This window comes from Excalfactoria chinensis, chromosome 3, assembly GCF_039878825.1.
Source record: "Excalfactoria chinensis isolate bCotChi1 chromosome 3, bCotChi1.hap2, whole genome shotgun sequence".
NCBI lineage: Eukaryota > Metazoa > Chordata > Aves > Galliformes > Phasianidae > Excalfactoria > Excalfactoria chinensis.
The window spans coordinates 15,173,972-15,201,787 of NC_092827.1; positions in this window are offsets into that span (position 1 = coordinate 15,173,972).

Genomic DNA, 27,816 nt, shown 5'->3' on the forward strand with positions numbered 1-27,816 from the left:
GAAACTGTGGTAATGCTGGACTGTCTGGTTTTTGTCTTGTGGTGATATGACATAGTAATATGAAGTGATATGAAGTGTCAACATCTTATGTTGCTCGTGAAGTAATACTCCTTTCTAAACACAAGTGTGTCTGAAAGTTGAGCTCTTTCCTTCACCATTTTTACAAATGAATGAAAACTCCTATATATATAAACATGCAAACATACACACAAATGGAGTTTTGAAAACTGTATTATAAAATAAAAATACATTTAATTCTCTGTGGTTGTACACTAGCAATGAATCTTATCAGAAACTTCTGAATAGTTTTGTGGAAAGACCATTGGGAAATACAGGCATTAGTGAAAATATTAAGGTGTGTAAAATGTTAAAAGGTAAACTGATATGAATTTTCTAGTAGTACCAATCATTTAACGATCCAGAAGGGTGAAAATCCCTCAGTGTTTATAGCCTTCTTTTTTTGTGTTCATTGTACTGGCAAAGAAACCTCTACAACCTGAGGCCAACTCTGATTACTCTGTACTTACATATATCACCTCACCTGAGGGCTAAATTAGATGCTTTTTCACCCCTTCTTCCTCCTTCATGGAATCATAGAATCATAGAATCATAGAATCATAGAATCATAGAATCATAGAATCATAGAATCATAGAATCATAGAATGGCCTGGGTTGAAAAGGACCACAGGATCATCTAGTATCAACTCTTCCTGCTATGTCCAGGGTCACCAACACTAGACCAGGCTGCCCAGAGCCACATCCAGCCTGGCCTTGGATGCCTCCAGGGATGGGGCATCCACAACCTCCTTGGGCAACCTGTTCCAGTGCGTCACCACACTGAGTAAATAAGTTCTTCTTAATATCTAACCTAAACCTCTCTGAAGAAGGAATGTGTGATGCCCTAAGGAAAGGGGAGCTGCAGTGTGGCTGGTGTTGGCAGGCGTAGGGAAGCACCCCATGGGAGAGTGATCTTACTCAGTCTCCCAGCTTCTCATTTCAAGTGTTTTGACATCTTCAAAATCAAGATTCAATTTGGGTTCTTAGAAAAACTTTTTACCTTTGCCAATTAGTGCACAGCAAAGTAAAAAAAAAAAAAAAAATCTATGAGGTGGAGCTAGATCTGTACTCAGTCAGCTCATTATCTAAGATCATTGTTTAATTAATACAGGAATCATTAAAAATATATTGGATGTAAATATCTTACAATCTGTATTCAGTTGGCTAATATATACTTTAAGCCATCAGTTCCTTCAATGACTGCTAATAATTTTATGCACAATTGTTACTTTCATGGACACAGATTTGGCACAATAATTAAAGATATGTAAAGTACATAAAGGCAGAAGTGTAGAAATGAGAAGCTAAGGCACTAGATAAGAATATATATTTATATATATATATAAGAATAGCTGTCTCTTAGAGAAGCAACAAGTCCTCCTGGTCCCCAGGGTTGCTCAGAGGATGGCAAATTGCTCGTTGAATTGAACTTCTAGAAGAGAGTGACTTTGTTCCAGGCTCCTTTATGTTCATAGCACAATCTAAAGGGATATCGCCTCCTTATTATTTTAGTCTGTATTAAAAATAAGATAAAATAAAATAAAAATTAAAAATTAAAATAGGTTTAAAAAGTAAGAAAATATTAAAAAAACAAAAGTGGAAAATCTGAAAAAGCAAAGGAGAGAACCTTCACATATGGTGAAAAAAAGAAACATCTGGAATGACCCCAAGCACAAGCACTCAGAATTTGACCTACTTATTTAAATACAGGTTGTATTTCATATTTTATATGGGTAAAATAGATCATTGCATTATTTTATGCAGCTGGCCATCTTTCACTTCTGCTGGCAGAGAGCAGTCCCAACTTGCCCATGTGTAGATCTCTTTGCAACTCCTGAACAGTGTTGTTACTGTGAATCCAAATTATTATGTTTCATTTGAATGAAAATAATTCACTTCCGCAAGATTTTTCCATTATGGTTGCTGTAAAGGACACGTGCTGTTTGACTGTCAGGTGTTGTTTTTCCACACAGTGGTGCTTTCTGTGTAGCATGAAGCAGATGCAGTCTTCAGGGTGGACAAACTGACAGTACACATGGGAACTTACTCATGTGGTAATTAAAAGTACAAAGAGCTGTATTTTGCATGTCCAAGTAAGGAAACAATAAAACGACTGCTTGAGCGCTCTGCAGTTACAACAGATGGAGATAAAGATCAGAAAAAGTTTCTGAAAACTGTATTTTAGTTATTTTAGCAAAGTTAAAGCCTGATTTTCCAACCTTGTGTTGCTCAGATGTGAACTTTTCCTATAGTGACGTGAGATGATACATCAGTTAGCTGCACCTAGGATATTGCTAGATTTAACAGTATTAAAAGAAATATTGCTACTTTAACTGTAAGAGCTGTCGTAGGTTAAGATATGGCTTTTAACTGCCAGTTGCTCTGTGCATAGGAACAACATTTTGGGTCAGACCTTGAAGTGATCAGTGATAAACAGCAGAGGAATCCTGCAGCTCCAAAATATAAAGCAATTCTCTTTTAGCTTTTCCTCCTTCCTCCTGAATAACTACATAATGACTCAAATTTTGAATCAGGAATTTTTTTCTTTTGGAAGACGTATATACGAATCTCCTATTTCATTTCTCTGTTGTCCTAGGTTCTTTATTTCAATAATTTCCTTGAGTTCAAATTGTTTAATTACCTGATGATAATTAGAGATGATTTCTGATATGAAGTTATGGAAATGCAATAAAAAGTACACACAAGTAGATATAGAAAAAAAAAAAAAAAAAAGCCAGAAATTCCCTACAATTTATCAAAGAGAATAATAGATCAGGCCTGATTCATTGCATTTATTATCAAACTATGAAAAGTAAATCCCAGTCCCAAGCAATGATGAGTTCACTTATTTTTAAGTCTGTCCAAAATGGCTTTAGGTATTACGTGTCACAGATATTCCATACATGGAAAACATGGTTATCTGATCAGCTGAGTTGTTGTGCTGGAGTCAAACATTAATTAGAGCCTCTGCAGCCATAGCTCAGAAGCAAGTCCAGTCACTGCAAGAAGATCAACCTGAAGCAACCTGGTCTAGTGGGAAGTGTCCCTGCCTATGGCAGGAGGAGTTGGAACTGGATGATCTAAAAGATCCCCTCCAACTCAAATCTTTCTATATTTTTGTGATTCTATGATCAAGGATTTATTCTCAGAAGAGCTTCTGAGTAAGAAGGGGCAAGGCCATCCACACCAAAAACAGGGCAATGCTGGCTAACAAAAGAATTACACAGAATTTCTGTGGAGGTAGGCAGATGTACCTGACTTATTTGAGCAATACAGAACCAAGTCTAATTGGCAGCATCTGTCTCTTTATTTCAGTAAATTCATGGACAGTGTTATAAGAGGCAGTCAGATTCGGAATAATCACCATGAAGTCTCATAGAATAGAAACAGCAAGTCCATTCCTACAATATTCTCTGTTAGCTCCTGCTCTGCATAATTAAGCAAGGTTCTCTCATTACCTAATTAGACAGTCTGGAAGTGGTGAAGAACCTCTTTTCCCCACCTTATGTCAAGCGACTGTTCCTAACTCTGATGGGGTTCTGCAAATCAGGGCTTTAAGATGGATTTGTCCTATCTTCCTTGAAGTCCACGCAGAAGGGACTTGAGTTTATATCTGAACAAAAACTAGGATAAAATGAGAAAACTTAAAGCTTGTCAGAATAGACAAGAATGAATTTGTGAACTAAGCATCCCCTCCCTCACTGTGTCCTGAGCAGAGTAGTGTAAGAACAAGCACATCCCTCTAGACAAGCCTGAAGAGTCTGACCCATAGTCCTGCAACCTCCCTAAGATTCTATGAGTTGTAACAAATCTGAGTGGTCCCTGCAGCCCTAAGAGGCTCCATCAGCCATCTCCTCTGGGGTCTGCATGTATGTCTGACCTCATCTACCTCACCTCTGTCAATCTGTCAGCTTCCTGATTATTGCCACCTCCCACTCCATTTCACCCAGGAAAATGCTCCCTGTTGTGCATGTTGGGTTATCTTCAGGGAAGGCACAAAGTACCCTCCTTCAGGATGGTTTCTTCTATCTCAGGGAGTGAAAAAGGGACAAGTCACAGCCCAGTCACAGCCTTTAGAAACAGAGAAAGAGTATGAACTGGACAGACCTGATGGTCTGCCACACAAATGGGCTTTTTGTGACAAATTGCCACTTTGATATCATGCTCTAGTGAGCCACCTGGCATGAGCACGGAGCTTCAATCCATTTCCGAACATTAGCACTACTTTATTTACAGAGACAGAGGTAGACAGAGTGATCACTGATACAGAAGAGTGGAAGAAGAGGAGAATAAATTAGTTATGTGGACTGGTGTCAGAGCTTGCTTTTGGGATCCGTGGCAAGTACGTAAAAGGAGAAAGGAAATGGGGGAACTAGTGTCTTAAGGAGGTCTGGTGTACGGTTTAGATCTCCTCTTTATCTAAGTAGAATAAATAGGAGAAGGCAGGAGAGCTACAGCACTCAGATGAGGAGTGGAGTTAGCTCCTGAGTGTCAGGACAGTTCAAATTGTCTGTCTTATTTTGTCTTTTCCTGTCTAGGTTTGCTTTGTTTCTAATAAAAGCATTTCATCTAAATCATGCATGGCTCAACAGTCAGAATTTGTGATCAGAACTTATACCTGGAAACTCTTTCAACTTTTGAAACGGATATGAGAGTCTCTAGCATTTCAGAGAAATCATCAGCTCAGCTGCTGCCAAAAAAGGCAATGCTATGAAGGTAACATCAGGTTGGGTATTGAGAATAAGTTTTGAGCTATTACCTCACACTGAATAGCATGTAACAAAGGAAGATTAAGTTATACACTGATATTTTGTATACAAAGTCCTGTACCAGGGGAGAAATAATTTCATTTACCAGTAAGCACTAAGTTCTGACTAGATGGAAGGAAGTTCTACGGGGAACAACTACAGCTGCCTTGGGGCCCTGGTGAACAAAAAACTAACCATGAGCCAGCAATGTGCCCTCACAGCAGAGGAAGCCAATAGTGTTCTGAGCTGCACTGAGTAGAGCATTTTCAGGAGGTCGGAGAAGACAGTGACAGAATAAGGGGAAATGGCTTTAAACTAAAAGAGGAAAGATTTAAATTAGATATTAAGAGGATATTTTTCACTCAGAGGGCTATGAGACCTTGGTATAGGCTGCCCACAGAAGCTGTGGATGCCCCATCCCTGGTAGTATCCAAGACCAGATTGGATGGGCCCTGGGCAACCTGGTGGGGTGGGTGGCAACCAGCCAGCAGCAGGGTTTTGGACCTAAAAGGGATTTAAGGTCCGAGCTATTATATGATTCCCCTCTACTTAGCACTGGTGAGGCTACACCTGGAATGTTGTTTCCATTTCTGGACTCACCTGTACCAAAGTGACATGAAGGCACTGGAAGGCTACCAAGATAATCAGGGAATAGAAGGCACCTTTCCTATGAGGAAAGGCTGAGAGAGGTGGGACTGCTTTGCCTGGAAAAGGGGAGGCCCAGTGGAGGTTGTGTGTAAATATCAAGTGGGAGGGAATTAACGTGAGGAAGCCAGACTTTTCTCAGCAGTTCCCGCTGACAGGACAAGAGGCAATGAACACAAACCAAAACACAAGATATTCTACGTGAACACAAGAAAACATTTATTTTTGTGTTTTTGTTGCTGTTGTTGTTTGTTTGTTTTTTGTTTGTTTGCTGTGAGGTTGGTAAAATACTGGAACAAGCTATCTAGAGAAGTTTCAGAGTCTCCATCCATGGATATATCTCAAAATCTGACTGGACATAGTCCTGGGCAGCCAGCTCCAGGTGGCTCAGCTTGAGTACATAAAGTTAGACGCATCTCCAGACATTGCTTCCAACCTCAGTCATTTTGTGTTTATATGACTGTATTTCAATTATGTCTTTTCTTCAGCCTATTCTGTATTTACTCATTTTGGATTTTATTTATTTCCTTTGTAAGTGTAAGAGAAACTTCAAGACTTAAGTGAAAACTAGACAGGAATGTGCTTATGGAAAAGAGTGGGACTGCAACTACCCTATCAGTAAGAAATAGTAAACTTCATAAAGTAGCCTTGGTCCTGTAACTGGGTAAGTGGTTGATCTGTTCACTTCATAATTCATGGCAAAAAAGTTCATAGTCAGATGATACTCAAATGTTGTTCTCTCTGCTTTTCCAGGTGGTGCTTGTGGTAAGCCTATCTATCTTCGCACACACCCTGATGCATATAGAAAAGGATGGATGACAGAAAAATGAAGTTCAAATGACTCTTGTTGCAGAACTGTAGCAGTATTCTAATTCAATATGAAAAAGAATTATGGATTCCCAGCAGATGGATTGTTCTAGTCACATCTGATCACTAGGGAATCAATTGCATAATCAAAGGCCCTATTCATTTTCTCTGGCTCTTAACCAAAGCCATCCACTGGACTCACCCTAAGAAAATCATCAGGAAATACACAGGAAATATATTACTGATATATGTGCCCATATATCTCCAATGTTTCAGCCTCTTCTAAGAGCAAGTTTCTCAAATACATTTTAATTAAAAATGTAAGAATCAATATCTGGAGTTTTACACATTATGATATCTTATTCTGGTTTTCAAAGGGTTCTGGTTCATAAGGGGAAAAAACTCAGAATTAGCTATAGTTAATCCTCTCCTCAGCTGTCTGCCCTACTTCTCTCCTGGAGGTCTGTGCTCACATGCCAAACAGTTAGTTCCTGAATCATCAATTCTGAATTTCCATTGTTTTCAGACTGGAATATTAAATTAAATGGGCAACACAGTTTTTTGTTTTTTGTTTTTGTTTTTTTTTTAAATTATTCAGCTTGTTGAAATTACAATTTCATGGCTGTTATGCAGGCAGCCAAGCTATAGGGGAAATGTGGTGGGCAGCTGGAAATAGGATATGCTAGGTTCTTCCCAAGGTATTACAATCACTGCTTATAAATCAGAGAGGGAAGTCAATGCTGAACGAAAGCTAGAAGGAGGGCAGAATGAACAGCATGTCAAAAAATGTCAAGCTTTACTCTGAATAAATAGATATATTTGTAGTTGGGCTGCAGTAGGAGACATCATGTTTTGGGAAAGTTAGGTGCCTGTTTGTTAGAAATAGGTGTTGTGTCAAAACACACTCTATAATGAGCCAAAAGGATGAGCAGAGTGAAAACAAAAGCTTTATCATACTTCTGTTAATTGGAGGAGATGAACTTGGAAGAATTTGCTGATTCTTTTTCTACCTAGGCAAAGCTTATTACTGTTTGCAGTCACTTAATAATGGATTCTGCTTTCCGTTGTCATTTCAAGAAATGTTTTGATATGATGCATGCTTGCATGATTTAAACCCTGGACTGTGTCAGGCTATGATAAAAGCTGCCATCACCTCACCAGGAATTTCCTGCAATGTATAAACACTTGACTTCATGCTAACCTTCCCTTCTGCCTCTCCCACATCCTTGCATGCATATCAATGACTGCTGAAAAGGGCACTGCTGTGTACCAAGGCCTAGTCAACAGCCTGAATTGATCAGGGCCCAAGGATTACTGCAGCACTGACTGCTAATCAATAGATATCGAATGCAATCCCCTACTCTAAATTCAACAGGGTTAATAAGTGTCTACAGAAAACAATGGTCTGAAACACAATCTCCCATTCAGTGAGGGAGGGGAGGTAGAAATGTTTGCTTCAGCAGCTGTAGATAAAACCTGTGGGAGGTAAAGCTTTAGCTTTTACCCAAATTTGGCCTGAAGCATTCTTGATTTGCTAAGTGTGCTGTGCATTAGAGACAGCTTTGCTGCTGACAAGAGAAATACCACATACGATGACATGTTTCTGAGCTCCTGAAAATCTTTGTTTGATCTCTTTTGCTCAGAGATGGCATGTTAAGTTCGTTATGGTCCCACCTATTAGACCTTTGGTTTTGTCTTTTATGTTTCGCATGCAAGACTAAGCACATGCAGGATGGAGGAAAGGAATTCAATTTAATAGCTGGCCAAATGCCCTTTCTCTTTAAATAGGGAATGATGCTATCTTGGGATGAAAGGTGAGACTCAAACAGAGAGGCAACACTGCTTGTAAAAGGTCTGAATTTCTAATAACTTTGCTTGATGGCAAAAAGCAAAACCAATCCCATCCCCCAGTTTTACATGATTTACAAAGGGAACTTTTAGTGCAATTTGAAAGTGAAAAACCTAGTGCTGAGAGATAGTTTGCCAAACTCTCTGACTAAGCCAGGATAGTCAGCCAAGTGCAGTATCTTCTAGCTGATGATGAATGGTGACGTCTCAGTGCTTGCTCAACATCTGTCTGCCTACTTCATTTCTAATTGCACACCCATGAATAACTGGTAAGAGGGGCACACTAGATTCCACTGGAATAACATAACATAGCCTACATATGAGTGTGAAGGATTAGGTACGTGTGCCTGTGCAATGTATTTTAAAAAATCTTCAACAGATGTCTGCTTTACTGCAGGTGGGCATCCCTTTTTCAGGATCATTGTCTGTCTAAACTTCTTTGAGGTAATACAGGAGGATATGCTTTGCTCATCACTGTGGTTTCACTGAGATGGTGGGAGGAGTCCACAGAAATGCTGCTTCTTATCAAACAGAAGAGCTGCACTTGCTAAAGATTATGGAATATGAAGATAGGAGCACTATGACATGCCTTCCATAGCCAACTCTCTTCCATGAATTAAGACAAATATATCATGCTATCTGCTGTGAGTAACTGTCACCCAACACTTGAAAGCAGGGAAACAACTTTTTTGTCTGTCATTTTCCTTTTTTGTTATTTTGCCTTTCCCTTGTAATTTTTACAGGAATTCAATTACTGCACTATTTAAATGATAACTTCCATATTACCTACCTCACTTCAAAAGTAATCCCTCCTGTTTTTACCTCATTCCCTTCTATCGGCCTAAAAGGGGAGCACTCAGTACCTGTTTCCTTATTTCTGCTGAGCCACACTGTGCCATATAGTAGCATCAACAGACTCAAAATAAGCAAGCAAAATATGTAATATGACATGCTTTTGCTAAAACAAGATCCTCTGTTATTTCTTACAGAATCATAGGAGATGGTAAAGGGGCTTGAAGAGGTCATTTAATCCCCTCTCTGCCTCTTCTGCCCTTCATCGTGTCCCTTTCCTTCAGCCTTCTAACTCTTCCATTGTTAACCTCTTCCTTTCTTTTCTTTGCATGTTCTTCTGTGTGTCTTACTTAAATGTAGGGCTGTGTGTATTAAAATAAGCACACAAGAAATTCTGACTCACAATGATAGCTCCTCTTACTGCAGGGTAGCAGGCAAGCATGTCTCCAGCTTGTGAATTAACAGGGAGACAGACTCCATCTATGTTTTCTTCCATATGCATAATTGCTAGCTGTGGAGTAATAGCAACATGGAATAACAATAATAGAATTATAACTGATAATAGCAGTTTTAAGACTTTTAGTTTGCCATTGTAACTCTGAGTCTCCAAGAAAGCTGTTTTGAGCTACAGGGAATCTGTGCCTTTGTATCCCAAGACAAATGACTTCCAAATTGGAATACAGCTATGGACTCAGGCTCCATTGTGAGGGTTAATTTTGTTTCACTCAGAAATAATTATTGCTGGCTTATCTAGAGTAGCAGAAGCTTGGAAGAGGAGAGTACTTCACTCCTCCTGGCACAAAGACAGTTGTGATAGTGTAAGTTATATGAAAGGTGCCAAGCTAAAGAAGGGAGGGAAATAAAACCATCAACAGAACAGTGACTTCAGCCACCTTTCCACTGTCCAGATTACTTTTTCTAATTTATTACATTTACATCTTGCTATTCTTACCAGTAGCTTGCAGGAAGTCTTACCCGACAGCTTCCCACCATAGAGGGAACCAGTGATCCAAAAACATGGTATGTTTTTTATGACACCTATTAAAACTGTTTGTATTGTGTTAGTCCTTGAACAGCAGAAATGGCCTACAGCAAAGAATCCTCTTTCAGGGAACTCTGCCCAAAAGCTAACATCCAGCATTAACAGAGATTCTTCCCTCTTGCCCTAGAAAGTCCCTGCTTAAAGTCACATGAAAATACCACAGCTCAGAAAGGCAAATGGTTGTCAATGTGCTGAGGAATGAATGAGTGAGTTCCAGACAGACAATATTGAACAGTATGGCAAACCAGCCAGGAGATGAAAGATAATAACATTGTCTTTCCTAACCAGCTTTACCTCAGTCACTTCACAAAACACCTGCTACCAAATCAATTAATCAATGGCTACTCCTCAAAACAAACAAACAAGCAAATTAAAAAAAAAAAAAAAACAACCCAAGCCAACTCAATCTCTTGAGGTTTGGTCTATCTTTTCACTTTGGGTGGACTAGAAGCTATTGTGTGGATCATCAGATTTCTGTTCTGCACTGAAGCATTGGGTTTGAATAGTTATCTCTAGTATTTGTTTTTCTTTGTTTAGCCCCTTTACTACCTTTCTGATACACCTGTGCTGACAAATCTTGGGTTTTGTAGTTCTACCAGGTGGTGGCAGTGATGAACTGATGTTACCCAGCTCTACAAACCATGTTAATATAACAATAATAATCAAGAATGTAGGCAAACAGGTTAGTCCTTAAGGGCTCAATTTTTAAAGCTCCATCTAGGAATTTAGTATGATATTAATTGGAGCTGCTCGGTCAAATCCTTCAGCAATGCTTTGACAATTTATCCTGGACTAGTGACTCTAGTCCTGAACTTTGCATAATTTTTTATAGGGTTTAGAAAAAGAAGATTGGAATATACTCTGAATTTATTATGACTATTTAGTAGTCACAGTGAAAGCTGCCCTTGTGCATTCCTCAGTCATTTCCCTCATGATGTGAAAACAGTTTCAAAAGAAGGAAACATTATACCAACTGTGTAAATGAACAATTTGGTGTATGTTCTGCATATACAATGCTGATATTGTAATTACTTATATAATATTTTGCCATTATTTTCATTCCAGAAATTAATTTCTCTACTCAGCTGGAGAATAATAGCTCTATTTAAATAATGGGTTTCTGTAATTGCAACCAAGGTACAAAATTTGTATAACAGTAGTATAAGTGTAGAAGATGAGGTTCACGTCTACTTAGTATATTATACTCTTCTGAATTTACAGATAATTTTAAACCTTTGGTTTTATTTTTAATTATCAATAAGGGTGTTTCATTAACCACAGAAGTTCTCACTTCATGAAATGCTGGTGACACGCTACTGTGACTGTCTCACCTTGACAAATCACTCACAGAGTTGTGTGAAGCAAATGAGAATCATCCTACTCATATAAAACCAAGATTACTGTCTTGCAGAGACAGATATTAGATGTTTAGTGGGGCGAGATCAGCACACAACCCTCAGTAGGGCAGCTTGTTTGGCTGCCAGCATCCCTCCTTCCAGCTGCCAGAGTCCTGTCCCTCAGCAGGTCTGCCAGTGTAGAGAACTGCAGTGCTGAAGGCTTTTTTGTATAATTTAATGGGAAAGATGTGAAAAATAATTTCAGTCTTCAACTGTGAGAGGGAAGTTGCAAGGTGTTCTTGTTACTGCTACCTCCAATCCAACCTAGATGTCCTTCTCAGCGCAGCAACTTATGCTGTGGGCTAAAATCCTGCTTGCAGTTCTCTTAAAGCTGCACTAGTAAATGTGAAAAGGCCTAACTCTCCCATATCAGCATGTGGGTGACTACCAGAGAGACACTTCCCTTAGAGTACAGAAGGAAGATGTGTCCAAGCCACTAGAAAACCACAGAGTCTTTGGACAGGCCTTGACAAATAGAGCTTGGAGCACAAATGAATTTCCCCCTGAAAAATATCAATTATTTTCAGTCTTTTTTTACTCATTTGATTTTAACTGGGTATTTTTCCTAAAATAAAATGAAACAAATCCAAACCCCTCACTAAACACCAGCAAGATTTAAGGAGGTGTAGATCCACACCACATTGTTCGGCATAGACTTGTAGCTTTTATCTTTCTGACACCCAGGCAGAGCAACATTTCCCTTTTTATTTATTTCCAGCAGAGCAAATCACTGACAGAAACAAAGTGCAAGGTGACTTAAAAGATTAAATGCTTGTCTTCCTCTCCACCCCCTCATTTTGGTAGTAGTTGACTAACTGGTAGTATAACCACTATAATCACACTGTCGTTTGCACAGTTCTGTTCAGATAGAATATTGCTGGACTTTGAGCAAAGCATTGATTTTAACATCTCCAGAGATCTCAAGTATTTAATACAAACTCTGCTGACACCAAGACCAGAACTCTTTCTTGGGGGTTAGATAACAGAAGTGAAAGTTGTTTCAAGCCCTGTGTGGTTACAGAGTAGAAGAGGCAGGGTATCCATCCAGCAAGGCTGGCAGGGATGATGAGTTCTTTGAAGAAAACAAGGTTCTAAGGGGAAAAGGAAAGGAAAGGAAAGGAAAGGAAAGGAAAGGAAAGGAAAGGAAAGGAAAGGAAAGGAAAGGAAAGGAAAGGAAAGGAAAGGAAAGGAAAGGAAAGGAAAGGAAAGGAAAGGAAAGGAAAGGAAAGGAAAGGAAAGGAAAGGAAAGGAAAGGAAAGGAAAGAAGGAAAGGAAAGGATAAAGTTTTTGGGCATGGATGCTCAAAATTACATCACTTAGCATGAAACTTAGAACTTAGAAAAGAACTTCCTTTTCTAAATCCTATCTGCTCCTCTGTCAGCTACCCAAGATGCACCCATAGTAGGTAGCTTTGTGATAGGACCCAGCCCAGTCTCTGTGTCACAAGTGCCTGCCTCCTAAAGCCAACAGGAGGAGATCTGTGACTTTAACTGCTGCAGAGAAAGTGCTGTCATCTGCCCCTTCCCAGGGATGTGGTATAAAGTCACAACAGGCTGACTGGATCCACCTGTCTGTTCTGCACTTTACTCATTTCTCCATAGTGCTGTAGACTGATTCACTTAAATGATTTTTCACACAAACATGGCTGTAAACAATTTCAAAAAGAGTAAATCATTGCATCTCTCTGTCTTGGTCAAGTTGATATGTGTCACTCACGTGACAATCCAAGGCAGATACAATAAGGTGTGTTTGTATATTTGCCCACTTAATGCCTTTCAAGCTGCCATTTAGTACTTATCTGGTTCAAATATCTGGATGAATGTAAACAAAACACTAAACCAAGTCAAAAGTACAGAATTATTAATCAAGTTGGGCAAACAAATAAATCTCAACCTGGTGGCTGCTCACAGACTTTTTTTCTGGCCCTTGTGCAAATGGAGTCAAGGAGATATACAGGCTGTGCTCTTTATCAGCCCAGTGTATATCAGCTTCTTGTTTACTCATCATTACCTCTCAGCAGAAGATGAAATTGGATTGTAAAAAATCTACTAGTTCTATCGTGTGCTTTGCTTTTAATTGCTAACATAATTCATTAATCAATCAAAGAGATCAAGGCTTGGAGGTAAAGCTGGGGAGCTAGAAGGTTTAGGCCTATCTAGCTGAGCGTGCTAGCATCAATGGATTTTCTTAGTATGCCAGCCAAAACCACTTGCTTTGCCCTATGTGGTAAGCTGTTGTGCCAGTCTAGTCCAAGGTTAGCACACTGTTGAAAAATATCCCCTTCACAAGGTCTTTCTTGGGCAGGACATTGCTCTTCTGGTACACTTGCAGTGCTATGAGAGCATGGTGCACTACCAGTGCATCCCAGACCAGACTACAACATGACTAAGGTAGCCTGGTCCACTTTGGTTGCTGATGGGAGCCAGGGCCAGAAATTTATTGCAGCCTCATGACATGACAGCCATTAGCTTACATTAGGGATAGTGTTGAAACTCAGCATCTGCAGGCTTTTGACTGTCTCCAAACAGAACAGGAACATTTTAAACAAGTTCTGTGAACATTCCTACTCTAAAAGCTTTGCAAATATATGACTTAATGTATTTGAACATTAACTGATGAGCTGTGTGGTTTTCTGCATTCTGACTGCCTGAACTGCCATCTTAGAAACAGTCTCAGCCTATGAATTGTTAGGAAAGGTCATTTATTAACAATTCTTTTGCTGAAAACAGATCAGTTATTTGAGGAGGGGTAGGGTCAGTGTAAAGCTAAGAGTTGTAGAGTTGTCTTATGTCTGTTTTGTTCTTTTTGTTATCCCTACCCACCTTGAAGAAAAATAATAATAATCATAAAGTTATTACTTTACTCCTGAAAAACAAAGAATAAATGATAGAAATTACTATGTATTATCAAATCTGAGCTCTGTTATATGATTCACAGTAGAAAAACTAAATAGCTTTTTAAGACAGGATGGAAGGAACAAAGGCTTTCCTCATTCTTTTCCTATGCAGTCTGATTTTCAGAAAACTTCCATCCCTAAAGGAAATGGGCTCAACCTGTATGAAAAATAATAATAATAATAATAATAATAATAAAAAAGGAAATAAAAGTTTGTCATCATCTAACACCGACATGCTGACTGCATGCTCATCTATCTCGCTGACTCCATTGTAAATTAGGCTTAATACGGGAAAAGTCTCCTATGAATTTAAGTCACAATAGATGACTAGCAAATCACTTCTTTCTCTTGCTTTTTCTAATGGGAGAAATTTGATGATTGCTGCTGTTACCAGGCACTGATGTAATCAGCAAGCCGTATGTATTTCATCTCTTCTCCGACGTACACTATCGGTATTGACCTGACAACGAGGCAGAACCTGCGTAGTTAATATAATTCTCCTTTGCTGTGACACTATTTTTCAGTCTCCAAGACTGATCTGAAATAAGAGAAAAGTTAGAAAGCAAAATCAGCTTTATTTTTAGCTCACCATTTGGAGGGACAGAGTCAGACTTAGTACTTCAAAAGTTTTTCACCTGAACAGTCAGAATCTTAATCTGTTTACAGAGCCTCTCATGTTCTTTTGAGGTCTAGACTCATTTCTAAATAGCAGCATTCCTACGCAACGCCTGGGAGCACTGGCTTTTCAAAGGGTAGCTGGAGGTCATTTGTTAGGTGCCAGAGTAATAGCTGGCCTAGCCTGGAAACCTGGCTTGCTTCCTCTTCCAGGAGATGTCTGTCACCTGTCCTATCCTGATGTAAGCTGTCTTTTCTTTCTTCCTTCCACTGTGAGCTCTTAGCTAGAAACCTAGACTGGAAAAGACAGATCTGATCTGACCATCCAATGCCCTCACATTATCTGATTACCCTCCTGTGGTATCTTCTGCCCGAAAGCAAAGTCCTACTGTGCAGGATATCCATCCCTCCTCTGTTTCCCCAGGGTAGACATGTGGGCATTGGAGTGACAGGGAGGGCATCTTATGAAGCCCCTGAGTCACAGTCAAGTGGTGGCCAATTCCAAAAGAGGGGACTATTCAAGGGTGCCCTGTGTGGCCCCACAATATACCTCAGGGATCGGGTATCCTCCAAGAAGGGAACAGGCAGCTCTTTGCCCAGATGCACAAAGCTGGAAGCTTTCAAACTCCTGTCCTGTCACTGTGTTGGGTCTGTATAATTTCTTTCTTGCTTTTGTCTGCCAACCTATCTCCTGCTGTCTTGGTGGTGCCTGTTGCCTTGTTACTGCTATTGGCACTGGTGCTTTATTTCTTATCAGTGCTAGGAGCTGCCTGTTTTCTTTCTGGTTTAATACAGGTCTAAATCCTGCATTTATCTTCCTTTTATCAGAAGCAAAACTTTTGGATACTTCTGCCATCAACCTATACTGCATTTGGCTCCACATTCACTTGTCCTCCATTTTTAACCCCTGTTTAACTAACTCTAGTATTTTATAGCAATGCCACTGAAAACATTCAGTGTGGAAGCTCTTTATATTTTTTTTAATTACAAATTTCCCACTTTTTCTTTTTTTTTTCCCCTTTTGGAGAAAAAATACCGTTATTGTTGTGGTAACAAAAAAAACTTAATTTTCCAAAGTTATGTGGTAAAAGTGAAATACTGTGATAATCAATTACTGCTGAAAACATTTTATTGTATTTTATAAAAATAGCCCAGATATGGAAAAGAGAATATGAAGAGACCATTATACAAATGTGCAATCACTTCTTTAGAAAAAAATGATTCATAAAAAACATGTTTATAGCTGTAATGTTTTTACATTTCTATAAAAATTCTTTCTTTGTCATTTTTCACTCTGAATCTTTGACATGAACAAAGAACTTGGAAGATTGTCTCTCAGTATCAGGGGAGGTTCTTTTTGCTGAACAGTTTGCAGAACAAGAAACTCACCCTTCTTGGCAGCTGCCTGAAGACAGATTGAATGTTGAGCGAAGCTTACATAAAGGGAAAGCAAGCACTGGCACAGTGACTGATAAATCCACTCCTGCCTCCTAAAAACTGCTGAGCTGAGGGAAAAACCCCCATCAGAACTGCAGTCCTTGAAAAGAAAAGACAAGCCCCTAATACATTCAGGTTTTGTTCCCTATCTTTGGAGTGTAGGATTTTTATGACACCAGATATTAGTGACTTCTGTAGCTCATTTAATTTCACTTTTCATAAACATTTGCCAGGCCTCACTATCTTTTCTAGGAAAGGAAAATAATAATAATAAATAGATAAATAGATAAGCCACCTCTTACCTAACTGCTTTCTGCATTCCCTGCCACATTGCAATGCCTACATTAGTTTCAACCACAGGTGTGATTCTAGTATGAAAACAAATTCTCTTGCCCATATTTTAGGATCAGTGCTTCATCACTGTCCATGCAACTTCATGTACGTATTTTCTGGTTATAATCTGGTTATATGTCAGCTAAGAAAAATGTTTTAAAGTGATTGCATGGCTCAAAACTGAATCCTTTCTTACCGAGCCATTACTCACCTACTGCCTGAATACTGGATGAAGGCCCCCATCTACCTCATTATAAATGGAGAAATCTCTCTCTACTGGCAGATTCTTCATCGAGACGGTGTCCAACTATTTATTTTTTGTTCAAAGCCTGTTAGTTGTTAGTAAAGCATCCCAGAAACATCCCAGTCTTCCATTGTGAGCCAAGGAGCTGAGTTTGATGGAGAATTCCTTAAGGATGTGTACCTTCTTGTCTTGTAAGAACTGTAGAAGTGATCTTTAAAATCCTGACTTTGTAAAAGAGATGCTTTACTTAGTTTCAACTGTTTGTTGGCTAAAGACTGTTTATTTCTCTCAGATGAATTTAATCTGAATTCCAGCTTTAATCTTTCAGGCAACTTGTAGGCTTTCTTTTTTAAAATGATCTGATCTTTTCTAGTTAATGCGGTCATCGGAGTATCTTTCATATTGCTTTATTTATTTTTTCTTGAGCTTATCTAGAAAAAGAGTTGGGGTTTCAGCCTCCCCAGGAGATCTAAGATTAAATGATTAACCGATAACATCAGTAATGGAACTTTGAATCCAGCCAGAGGCAATCCAGCCAGGAAAATTTTGATAGTTTTTATTTGGTCTTATTTTATCTTTGGTTTTGCTTTCTTCCTTCTTTTTAAGAAGGTTATCAACGAAGTGGTAACTGGCAAGAAGAGCTCATTCAAAGCACCAGTGATGTGATTAAAGAAGCACAATATTCTCAATAAATTTTCCATGTAAGGGAACAAGTGTCTGGAGTTCATCAGCATATGGGTGTTCAGTGTTACTGCCAAGATTAGCACCCACACACATACAGGCTATGTCTACTCTTGTCAAGATATGTCTATTCAAAGAGGCAGGATATAGAAACTGCAGGAAAATTTCATGAGGAGGTGTCAAAACAGCTTCTGTATTGATTTACCTCTTGTTGACTTAGAGCAGAGACAGCATGAACTCATACTGCTCAGGACCTAAACAGGTAGATGTGTTTATAGCCAGTCTGCTCATCAGCAGGGAGTGAATGCAGCTCTGTCATCATGAGACATATGAACTTTTAAATGTGTTTTAACACACTGTTAGTAATCTGGACAGTAACATAATGAATAGAGAGACAGAATTATAGGAGTAGTCAATAGATAGTCACTTTATCAGTATTTCCATAATATCCATTTTACTTTAAAGGGATTTCCAATTCAGGAAAGCACGTGAATATACTATGCTTAAAAACAGGTCCATTTCAAGATTACTTTTGTTGAAGCACTAACCTAAATGGGGTAGAGCAGCCTCAGTTTAATTGTCACATATCATCTACTGCATTTTAATCCCATACTTAGTTCAGAATGCTATTCTGCTTGACACAGTGGGGCAAAATAGTGAGAAATCAGTCCACCATATAACTACTTTGCTCTGTGCAACAGAGGAATAGAATATGGCTTACAGTTTTGTTTGTTTGTTTGTTTGTTTGTTTGTTTTCTTTTCTCCCAGGTTACCACAAATCATCAGTCATACATTGGTAAGGAGATCAGGAAGGACCCACTCAAAATATGAACTTCCTGCTATGTTAAATTTTCTCCTTCATACCTCAGCTTTGATGGAAAAAAAACAAAAAAAAAAACCATGTAAAATCATGTTACACAGAATATAGTGATATAAAGACACTGGTTGGAGGTGCTTTTGTAAAATCAAAAGAATATGTTTCTAATCTAAGTCTCCAGTTTTGTTGTTGTTGGATTTGAAATGAGATTCGGGTTCAGGCTTCTCTCCTTTTCATTAGCCCAACATTGCAAAGCAAGAAGGCTGCCTTCAGTGCATCACTAGCACAATCTTCAGTCACATGGACCATAACACTTGTATGGGGAGTGCAGTGTTCATTTCACCTGGGCAGAGAAAGGCCATGAAAAGAAGGGAAGGCATGATGCCAGAGTCCAAATCTGCCTTCCTGGAGGACTGACTTAGTCAGTAGCATATAAAGGAGGTCTCAAATAAACAGAGAGATGTTTTTTCAAAGACTGAAGATATCAATATTTCTACTGTTAAATTAAACAGCAACATCTAAATCTTCAAAGTGTCTTGGGAGGCTTGGGAAGTTGATCCTGTTAAAGGTCATATGAATTGCACAGTTAGAATTCTGGACCTGACTTGGAAAATGTGATTGGGTCGAGGGAGAATGGTGCTGATAAGGGGAGCATTTATACAGAGCTGTTCCTTTTAAATGTCAATAGAAGTGCTTTTTTTACACCCCCATCTCTTGTCTTTCTTCTTTGTTACACTCCCTCATATACCTCTCCCTTTCAAATAGTAAACATCTTGAAAGTCCTGGCAAGAAAACTTGAGACAGATAAACTATCCATTAAAATTATGTGGAATGCTTTGATTTTTGCCTAAAGGGGAGGAGAAATCAAGCTCTCTGCTGTGTTGGAAAAATGGCTTACAGGTAAAAAAGAAAATTAAGAAGGATGCCTCTGGCTACATGGCCTATCATTTAGGTACTTTTCTACACCCACACATTTTGGTCCTTGCAAGCAAGGCAGACAGAAGCCTGTACTTTTCTAGTGCAATGCTGTCTGGTTGAAGTTGTATAGAGCAGCAAAATTATCCCTTCTCCTGGGCCCCAGCTCTATTTTACAGGCATGCACTTAGGCTAGAAAGAGTCCAGCAGGCCCATGGGATATCAGTGTTGGTCACTGTGTTCCCATTGTAACTGTGAAAACCAATTACTCATAAGCAAAAATGAAATGAAATCTGAAATCCCAGGGTTTAGAGAGAAGAATAAAATAGGCTTTAAAAAAAAAAAAAAAAAAAAAAAAAAAAAGAGAGAGAGAGAGAGGGAGAGAAAGAAAAAGAAAAAAAAAAAAAAGAAAAAAAAAAGAAAAAAAAAAAAAGAAAAAAAAAAAGAAAGAAAAAATAAAAGAATGTTTTCTATATTCTAGGACAGGCGGCTCCAGTAAACCTTTTTTCAGTCTCTGACTAAACACTGCACCAGAACTGTGGTTTTCTTTACTTGAATACTGTAACAGTCCTTGGTCTGGTGCTTTCTATTCACTGTTGATTTGATTAATCTGTGCTATTGATCAAGAAAGTGGGTGCTGCTGATGTAATATATCATAAATCATTTTACATGTTATTTTTAAATTACTTTGTATATATTCACATCCATGTATGTGTGTAAGTGAATATACAGAATCATAGAATTTCTCAGGTTGGAAAAGACCTACAACTTCCTGAAGAGAGGTTGTGATGAGGAGGGTCTTGGCCCCTTCCCCCAGGCAATAAACGATGAAATGGCCACAAGATGTACCAGAAGAGGTTTAGATTAGACATACATAAGAAAGAACTTTTTCTCTCAGAGTGGTTGGGAGCTGGAATGGCTGCCCAGGGAGGTGGTGGAGTCGCCATCCCTGGCAGTGTTGAAGAGGAGTCTAGATAAGGAGCTATGAAATATGGTTTAGTGTCAGGTGGTAGCAATGGTAATGGGAAGACAGTTGGACTAGATGGTCTTGTAGGTCCTTTCCAACCTTGTGATTATATGGTTCTATGGTTCTAAAAATCATCAAGTCCAACCAAAACCTAATCATACTCGAACAACCCTCTGCTAAATCTTGTCCCTGAGCACCATATCCAAACAATTTTCAAACACATCCAGGGATGGTGACTCTACAACCTCCCTGGGGAGTCTATTCCAGTGCTTTACCACCCTTTCTGTCAGGAAGGTTTTCCTGATACCCAATCTAAAACTCCCCTGGTGAAACTTCAGGCCATTTTTCCTCATCCTGTCACCAGTGACAAGAGACGAACCCCACTCTCATTGCAATCATTTTTCAGGTCTTTGAAGAGAGCAATAACGTCTTCCCTCAGCCTCCTCTTCCCCACACTAAATAGCCCCAGTTCCTTCAGTGTATCCTCATAGGGCATATTCTCCAGGCCCTTCACAGGACTTGTTGCCATACTTTGGACCTGCTCCAGCACTTCAATGTTCTTTCTGTACTGAGGTGCGCAAAACTGAACACAGTACTTGAGGTACCAGCATGAGGACAGAGGCAGGATTACTTCCCTAGTCCTGCTCACCACACCATTCCTGATACAAACCAGGATGCCACTGGCCTTCTTGGTCACCTGGGCACACTGCTGTCTCATATTCAGTTGAATGTCCATCAGCACACTAAGGTCCCTTTCCATCAGGCAGCTGGGGGTACTGATTGATGCACGGCTGAACATGAGCCGACAGTGTGCCCGGGTGGCCAAGAAGGCCAACGGCATCCTGGCTTGTATCAAGAATGGTGTGGTGAGCAGGACTAAGGAAGTCATCCTGCCCCTGTACTCGGCATTGGTGAGGCCTCACCTCGAGTACTGTGTCCAGTTTTGGGCACCTCAGCACAAGAAAGATATGGAGGTACTGGAGCAGGTCCAGAGAAGGGCAACGAGGCTCGTGAAGGGCTTGGAGAATCAGCCCTATGAGGAGAGGCTAAGGAAGCTGGGGCTGTTTAGCCTGAGGAAGAGGAGACTGAGGGGAGACCTTATTGCCGTCTTCCAGTACCTGAAAGGTTCTTACAGTGAGAGTGGGGCAGGTCTCTTCTCACTAGTGACAAGTGACAGGACGAGGGGAAATGGCCTCAAGTTGCGCCAGGGCAAGTTCAGGTTGGATATTAGGAAGAACTTCTTTACAGAAAGGGTGGTTAGGTACTGGAATAGGCTCCCCAGGGAGGTGGTTGAATCGCCATCCCTGGATGTGTTTAAGAGCCGTTTGGATGTGGTACTCAGGGATATGATTTAGCAGAGGTTGGTTTTTTTTTGTTTGGTTTTTTTTTTTTTTTTTTTTTTTTTTAGAGATGGGGTACTGGTTAGGCTGCGGTTGGACTTGATGATCTTCAAGGTCTTTTCCAACCTGGATAATTCTATGATTCTATGATTCTATGTATGTGTGTGTGTGTATACAAACACTGAAAATGTTTTTAGGGGACAAATGAAGCCTACACTATAAAGTCATCTTCTGATAACACCATCTTTCCAGAACTGGCCTCACTTACAATTTTCTGAATATAGCTCACATGTATAAGAACAGCAAACAGAAATCATCTGATCATTCTCAGGTGTTCCTTAGGGATTATATTTGGATTTCTTAGGACTATTGCCAGTGGATATATGCCATATTCAGAAGCGTAAAAAAATAGAAGCTACAGAAATAGTTTGTTGGTTCACTGGTTGACCCAGGGGCAAACTCAAGGGAAAATTAAGATGTATTTAGTTAACTGTTTGATCACAAGACTGTAGATGCTTCTGATTTGAAGCCCATTGATATCAAAAATGAAGCAGAGAGGCTTTGGATAACTAAGTAGTGACACACCCTGAGCAGCCAGAATTAATGGGGTTAATTCTTTTCTTAGAACAGGAAAAAGGGGCTCTCAAGGATCTGCTGACAGCACTGAGCCAAGTGTGAATTGCACCTGGAATGGCTGAAGTCTGAAGTCAGGTGCTGTTTATTAGTGTTGCCTCATCAAAAAGAACTTACAGGAGAGCCATTTATTTTGTTTATATTAAACAGTCAACAAGGAAAAGAAGAAAACGTGCTGTTCTGCAGGTCAAAATATTACTTATTACTCTAATAAGCACTTAACTCCTTTAGAGAGAGCAGCATGAGCAGACATGGAATTTTTTTCTGTGGTGCTAAAGTCATTCTCTTGATTTGTTGCCATTTACTGCAGTTGTGTAATGGCTATAAAACTGGAAAAAACATAAAACATAAAAGAAAGGTGTTGAAGTCAGCCTTAAGGTACTAAATTCCTGACAGCAGCTTGTAAAGCAGTGGAGATTTAGGTGCAGTAAGATGATGCAGGAGGTTGTAGAAGGTGCTGAAGTGATGAGGCCATGACAAACTGGAGTTATGCAACTCTGACAAAAAAGGATATGGACACTTTCTCACCCCTCCTCATTCCTGGGGCACCAATACTATGCAGAATTTTTTCATATGGTAGGCATGTTCTTCAAGCACCTAAAACTCCTGGTTTGCTATACCAAGCATTTCACCTAAATTCATTGTGGGGCTTGGCTTGGTAAGAATTTACAGAGCACTTCTATCAGACTGGAATCACTCAATGCCACACAAAAATAAAGATTGCCTCTTTAAAAGCAATAACTTTAAAAAAAATGGGCTGAATTTCAGATCTGTTGTGTACAGAGCAAGGAGCTAAGCAGTGCATCAGGAAATAATAAGAAAGGACTCTGCATCACATATGTTTTAAAACGCCTCATACTTCTTATGTTTGGTAGTTGCATTTTATTTACAGAAGCATATGTGGAAGAAGGAGACCTTGGTTCAGTTGTTCTCTCTCAGACTAAAGAGATTCAGAGTTTTCACGTCAGTTAGGAAGAAGGTTTCCCACCCACTTGGCTGAAGACCACCGAGCAACAAAATGTTCTCACTATTGGATCTAATCCACCACAAACATCCAATTTAAAATGCATGAATCCAAAGAATGGGAGTCACTCTCAGTTCCGGCGTGTGTATTCAAATGTATTCTGAGTGATGCTCCCAAGGGTCAGGTTGAAAAACTTGAACCTTGTGCACCAGGACACAATCTAGCATACAGGTCACATGAGCTGAAGCCCCTGAATTCCTGTATTCCAGCAGTTTAAAGTATGTTTTTTTGCCACTGTGAGAGGCTGGATGCTAACCTAGGTAGGCCTGCAATTATAATGCAGGGTGGTCGAGCCTTCACTCCATTAAAATTCCATCTGTTGGTATTATTATAATGCACTTGTGAGCTATATATTTACATATATTTATATATTTTTTTATTTATAAATATAAATGGAATAGATTAGTTTAATTGTGTCTTGATACTTGAATTCATTAAAAGCACAAGGTAGGCTGTGGTCAGATGCCAGGAATGAGGGGAGAGGGAATTATAACAAGTAAATGGAGTGGGCTAAGAAGAATATAAATATTCCCCTTCCCCCATTAGAATACTTGAATGGAGTTTGTGATTTCTGTCCCACTACCATGAACTGCTATGCAAGGAACTACTGTGCAACCTTAGTTTTAACTCCTTCTGTCAAACTCCTTCAACAAGATACTCTCCTTCCCACTGCATCAGAGCTTGAGGCAATGCTATGCTGTGTTTGATCCTGAATGCCTAGTTAAGTAAAAAAAAGGACAGACATATAGATATAACTGTAACCCCTTGTGGATAGGGGTCAGTGTATATGCTACAGCTTTTGTAAATATAATTAGATGCATCTTGCACTGTTTTAGCACTACCTCCAACCTCCCCCTCCCCAAGTGCTATGTTCTGTAGCTAGAGGTGAGATTCAGAAGCTTTTGCATTATGCATTCTCTCACATTGGTCACTGACAATAAAATGAATTTCCTTCAGTCCCAATTACCAGTTGCCTCTTATATTTCTTATCTGTGCCAGTTTTCTACATTTATTTACAACGTCAGTGTTTTATTCTGCTGATAAGTGATAATTCATTGCTAGTAATTCCTCTTAATGGACTTGTTCAGATCAAAAGGCATGATGTAGTTTACCTGACTGGAATCAACAACTTTTTGTAGAACCTGATCCATCTACATTGAATTCAATCCTATAGCTGATGCATACAATCATGAATAAGGAACATAACACTGGCTAAAATTCTACTCTAGAGCCTACCAAAGCCAGTGACAGTCTCTTCTGTAGTTTTTATGGGCTATAGATTGGGTTTGAATACCAGCAGTTTCTCATGTTACATGTTAGTGCTGGAGCAGGATCTCAGTAGTATGAATGTTGTTTATTGAGGCCAGCATTAAGTCTCAGGCTGTCTCCAGGATAATTGAAGCAGAAGAGTGAACTGAGGTTAAGGAGTAAATTTCTGCTTAAAAAACTTTACAGTGGGAGAAAAGCAGAAGTCTGCACTGTATTTTGTCACAAACTGACATTTGACTGTCCATATTGTTTTCTGGTAGTATGTCATGCAGTATCTCACCACCTCTTCACTCTCTATAGCTTCCTGAGGAGGTAAAATGAAGATGGAGGTGCTGTTCTCTTCTCCCTGGGAACCAATGATAGGACACATGGGAATGGCACAAAGCTGCTCCAGGAGAGGTTCAGACTTGACATTAAGAAAAATGTGAGGGTGGTCAAACAATGGAACAGGCTTTCCTAGAGAGGTGGTTGATGGCCTACGCATGCCAGTGTTCAAGAGTCATTTGGATAATGCCTCTATTATAACCCTTTCAGGCTAGACCTGGAAAGGTCAGGCAGTTGGACTTGATCTTTGTAGGTTCCTTCCAAATGAATTATTCTATCTAAAAACAAATTTCCTTTCCATAGACTAAGCAAAATGACATCATTAGCAATGCATTGAATTCATTAGTGCTACTCACTGCATTCAGTTTACTAAATCTAAGAAAGCTTGCACAAAAACATCTAGACTGTAGCAGACACCCTTTTGAAGTACTATTTTTAATGTATAACAATATCAGGGGAAAAAATTAATTAGAAAATATACTGAGAATTACGGTCAGTATTATTTCATATCTCTAAAGCCAAGGACATTTTATCATCGTTTTAATTTATGATTGTGGAGTGGCTTAATAAACTAAACCTAATACATGGTCTGGGTGAAATGAATTACTACAAATATATTCCATTACCCTCTATCACCTATGGTCATACTGGTGTTCATAATATGTCATTTAAAAAAAAAAAAAAAGAAACACACAAAATCCTTTCCATCCTGAAGTACAGTAGTGGTTCAGCTCAAAGCCAGAATACTCTAGAAAGGCAGAATTAAGATAAACATAACAGGATGACCTCAGTGGCTATGGCTATTCCGACAATTCAGCATTATAGTGAAGATAAGAAAAAAATATTTGGTAAAATAACATAACATGGAGCAAAACAGTGAATCATTCCTTGAGTAGATGAACTCGCACACAAGAGAGGGTCTTTGTAACTAATTTTTCTTGTAAATTAATGTCTGCTTCCTTTGGATTTTGCAGTGATGTGTACAGGACTTAAAAAACTGTATCTGCCTACATTAACAATCTCTTTAGGCTCGGTCAGTTGAAGCAATATAGGAGGGAGGGAATGGGAAGGATCAATTCCAAAGTCAGTAAGACTTGGAGAGTAGAGATGAGTGCAACTAAGTTACTTTTCCTGGCTAAAACAAATTAGTCCAGCTGAAGAGATTCATTCTTCATTGAAGAGGACAGCATGCCTCTTGCTGAAATTGTATGATGGTAGAACCAGCAGGGAGCAATTTTAAGCCTCCATCTTGCCAGCTGCTATACATGGGTGGTCCCTAAGCACGCCTGGTATGTAATTAACCTGAATCCCTGAGCAGCATCTGTGGCATACACACTGGTATTGCGTGCTACCATTTCACCCGAGTTTCCCTGAGGGTCTGACAAATGCTGTGTTAAAATTACGGTACAAAAGGTAGCAGCCTGAAGTCAGCCCTACATTTTTCTACCTCTCTTTAAATACAGAGAACATGTTACTCTATTAGCTGCCAATTAAAATGAAATATTCTTCAGAACTAAAAGAAATAAAAAAAGCACCAGCTGTAAAACACTTGCTTCTATCCTTGAAAATCAGTGCCTACTGTGGAAAGAACACAGATTTGCACCCTACCATGCTTGTTATGTAGAATATATTTTCATCACATTCTTCAAAATCTATTTATAAGGTCTTTGATCTGGAAGATTTCTAAACTGATGATCAGTTTTTGCTATATGACTAGTGTTACTCTACACAGGTGCTTCTAATTAAGTGCTTAACTCGACCATGATGTTAAGTCTTACCACACATGGTGCCAAAAGATACTTGCTCTCACATAAAGTTTCAATGCTGGCCATCAGTAGGAAGACTGAGAAGATCATAACATGGCACACAGACAATTATTTGAAAAAATATAACAAAAATTCCCAAGCCTTTACCTTTCAAGATGAAATGGATTTCCCAAGTCAGAAGGGTGATTTTACTGTCATTAGTTTCATAAGACTCTCTCCAGAAGAAAGTACACTGAATATACTGTACAATGTTGACTTTGTTATATCCTGGCTCCGCTAGTTATGTTCCTATTTTAACTACTTTTACCATCTTTTTTTAATTTAAGAAGAATCTGTTCTTCATAATGATGCTGACAGATTGGTTGGCATCACGCTAATGTTTGATACGTTATCATAAAAATCCCGTGACTTGTGAAATGATGTGATTTAACCTTTAGTTACGTATGCCAGTTCCAGTGGGGTCTGACTGACAACAGACAAGTGTGCAAAAAAGTAAGATGCTTCTCCTTATTAGAATCTTTGCAAAAGCAGCAAAACAGAGACAGCAGACACTGTACTATCACCTTCACTGTTTTGGCTTGGTCCTCCTAACATCTAGGTTAGTAGAGAGTTACTCCTTTTTCAGGGAAAACTCATGAGGCATATCATATCAGTAAACGTCTCTTTTTCCAAAACATACCTTGCAATGGAATTAATGTGTTTTGGCTGTGCAGTATGGGATAATGGGATTTTCTTGCTGGAAATTCAGGAGTGCTCCTGGAGGATTCAAGTCTACACAGGGAAGAGTTCAGCTCTGCAGACTGAGGCTTGTTGTCTAGTAACATGGTGTCTAATGTTGGCTTGAATCTTGCTGGCTGGAACCAGACTCACAAAGACAATTTCCAGATGCTGAGCCAAAATCTATTTTTACTATTCCAAAGACAGGAGAAGGGAGAATCCACCTATCTGCCTCACATCCCACTGACTGCTTAAGCCAAACACTGAGATGGAAAGATCAGCCCTCTGCATCTTCCCAAGTTTCCTCAGGGACTGAAGCATGTGCTTTGGCACAAGAAGAACAAGAAGAACAGAGATTGCTTGTCCATGGTCGTTATTTCTGACTGAAAATGAAGTGATTTGGCATATTGCAGCTGCACAGGAGAGAATCAAATCCCATTTGAAAGCATGAACTTGCTAACACTGCTTTTAGTCACCCTTCCCAATTGGGAGGGTATACTAG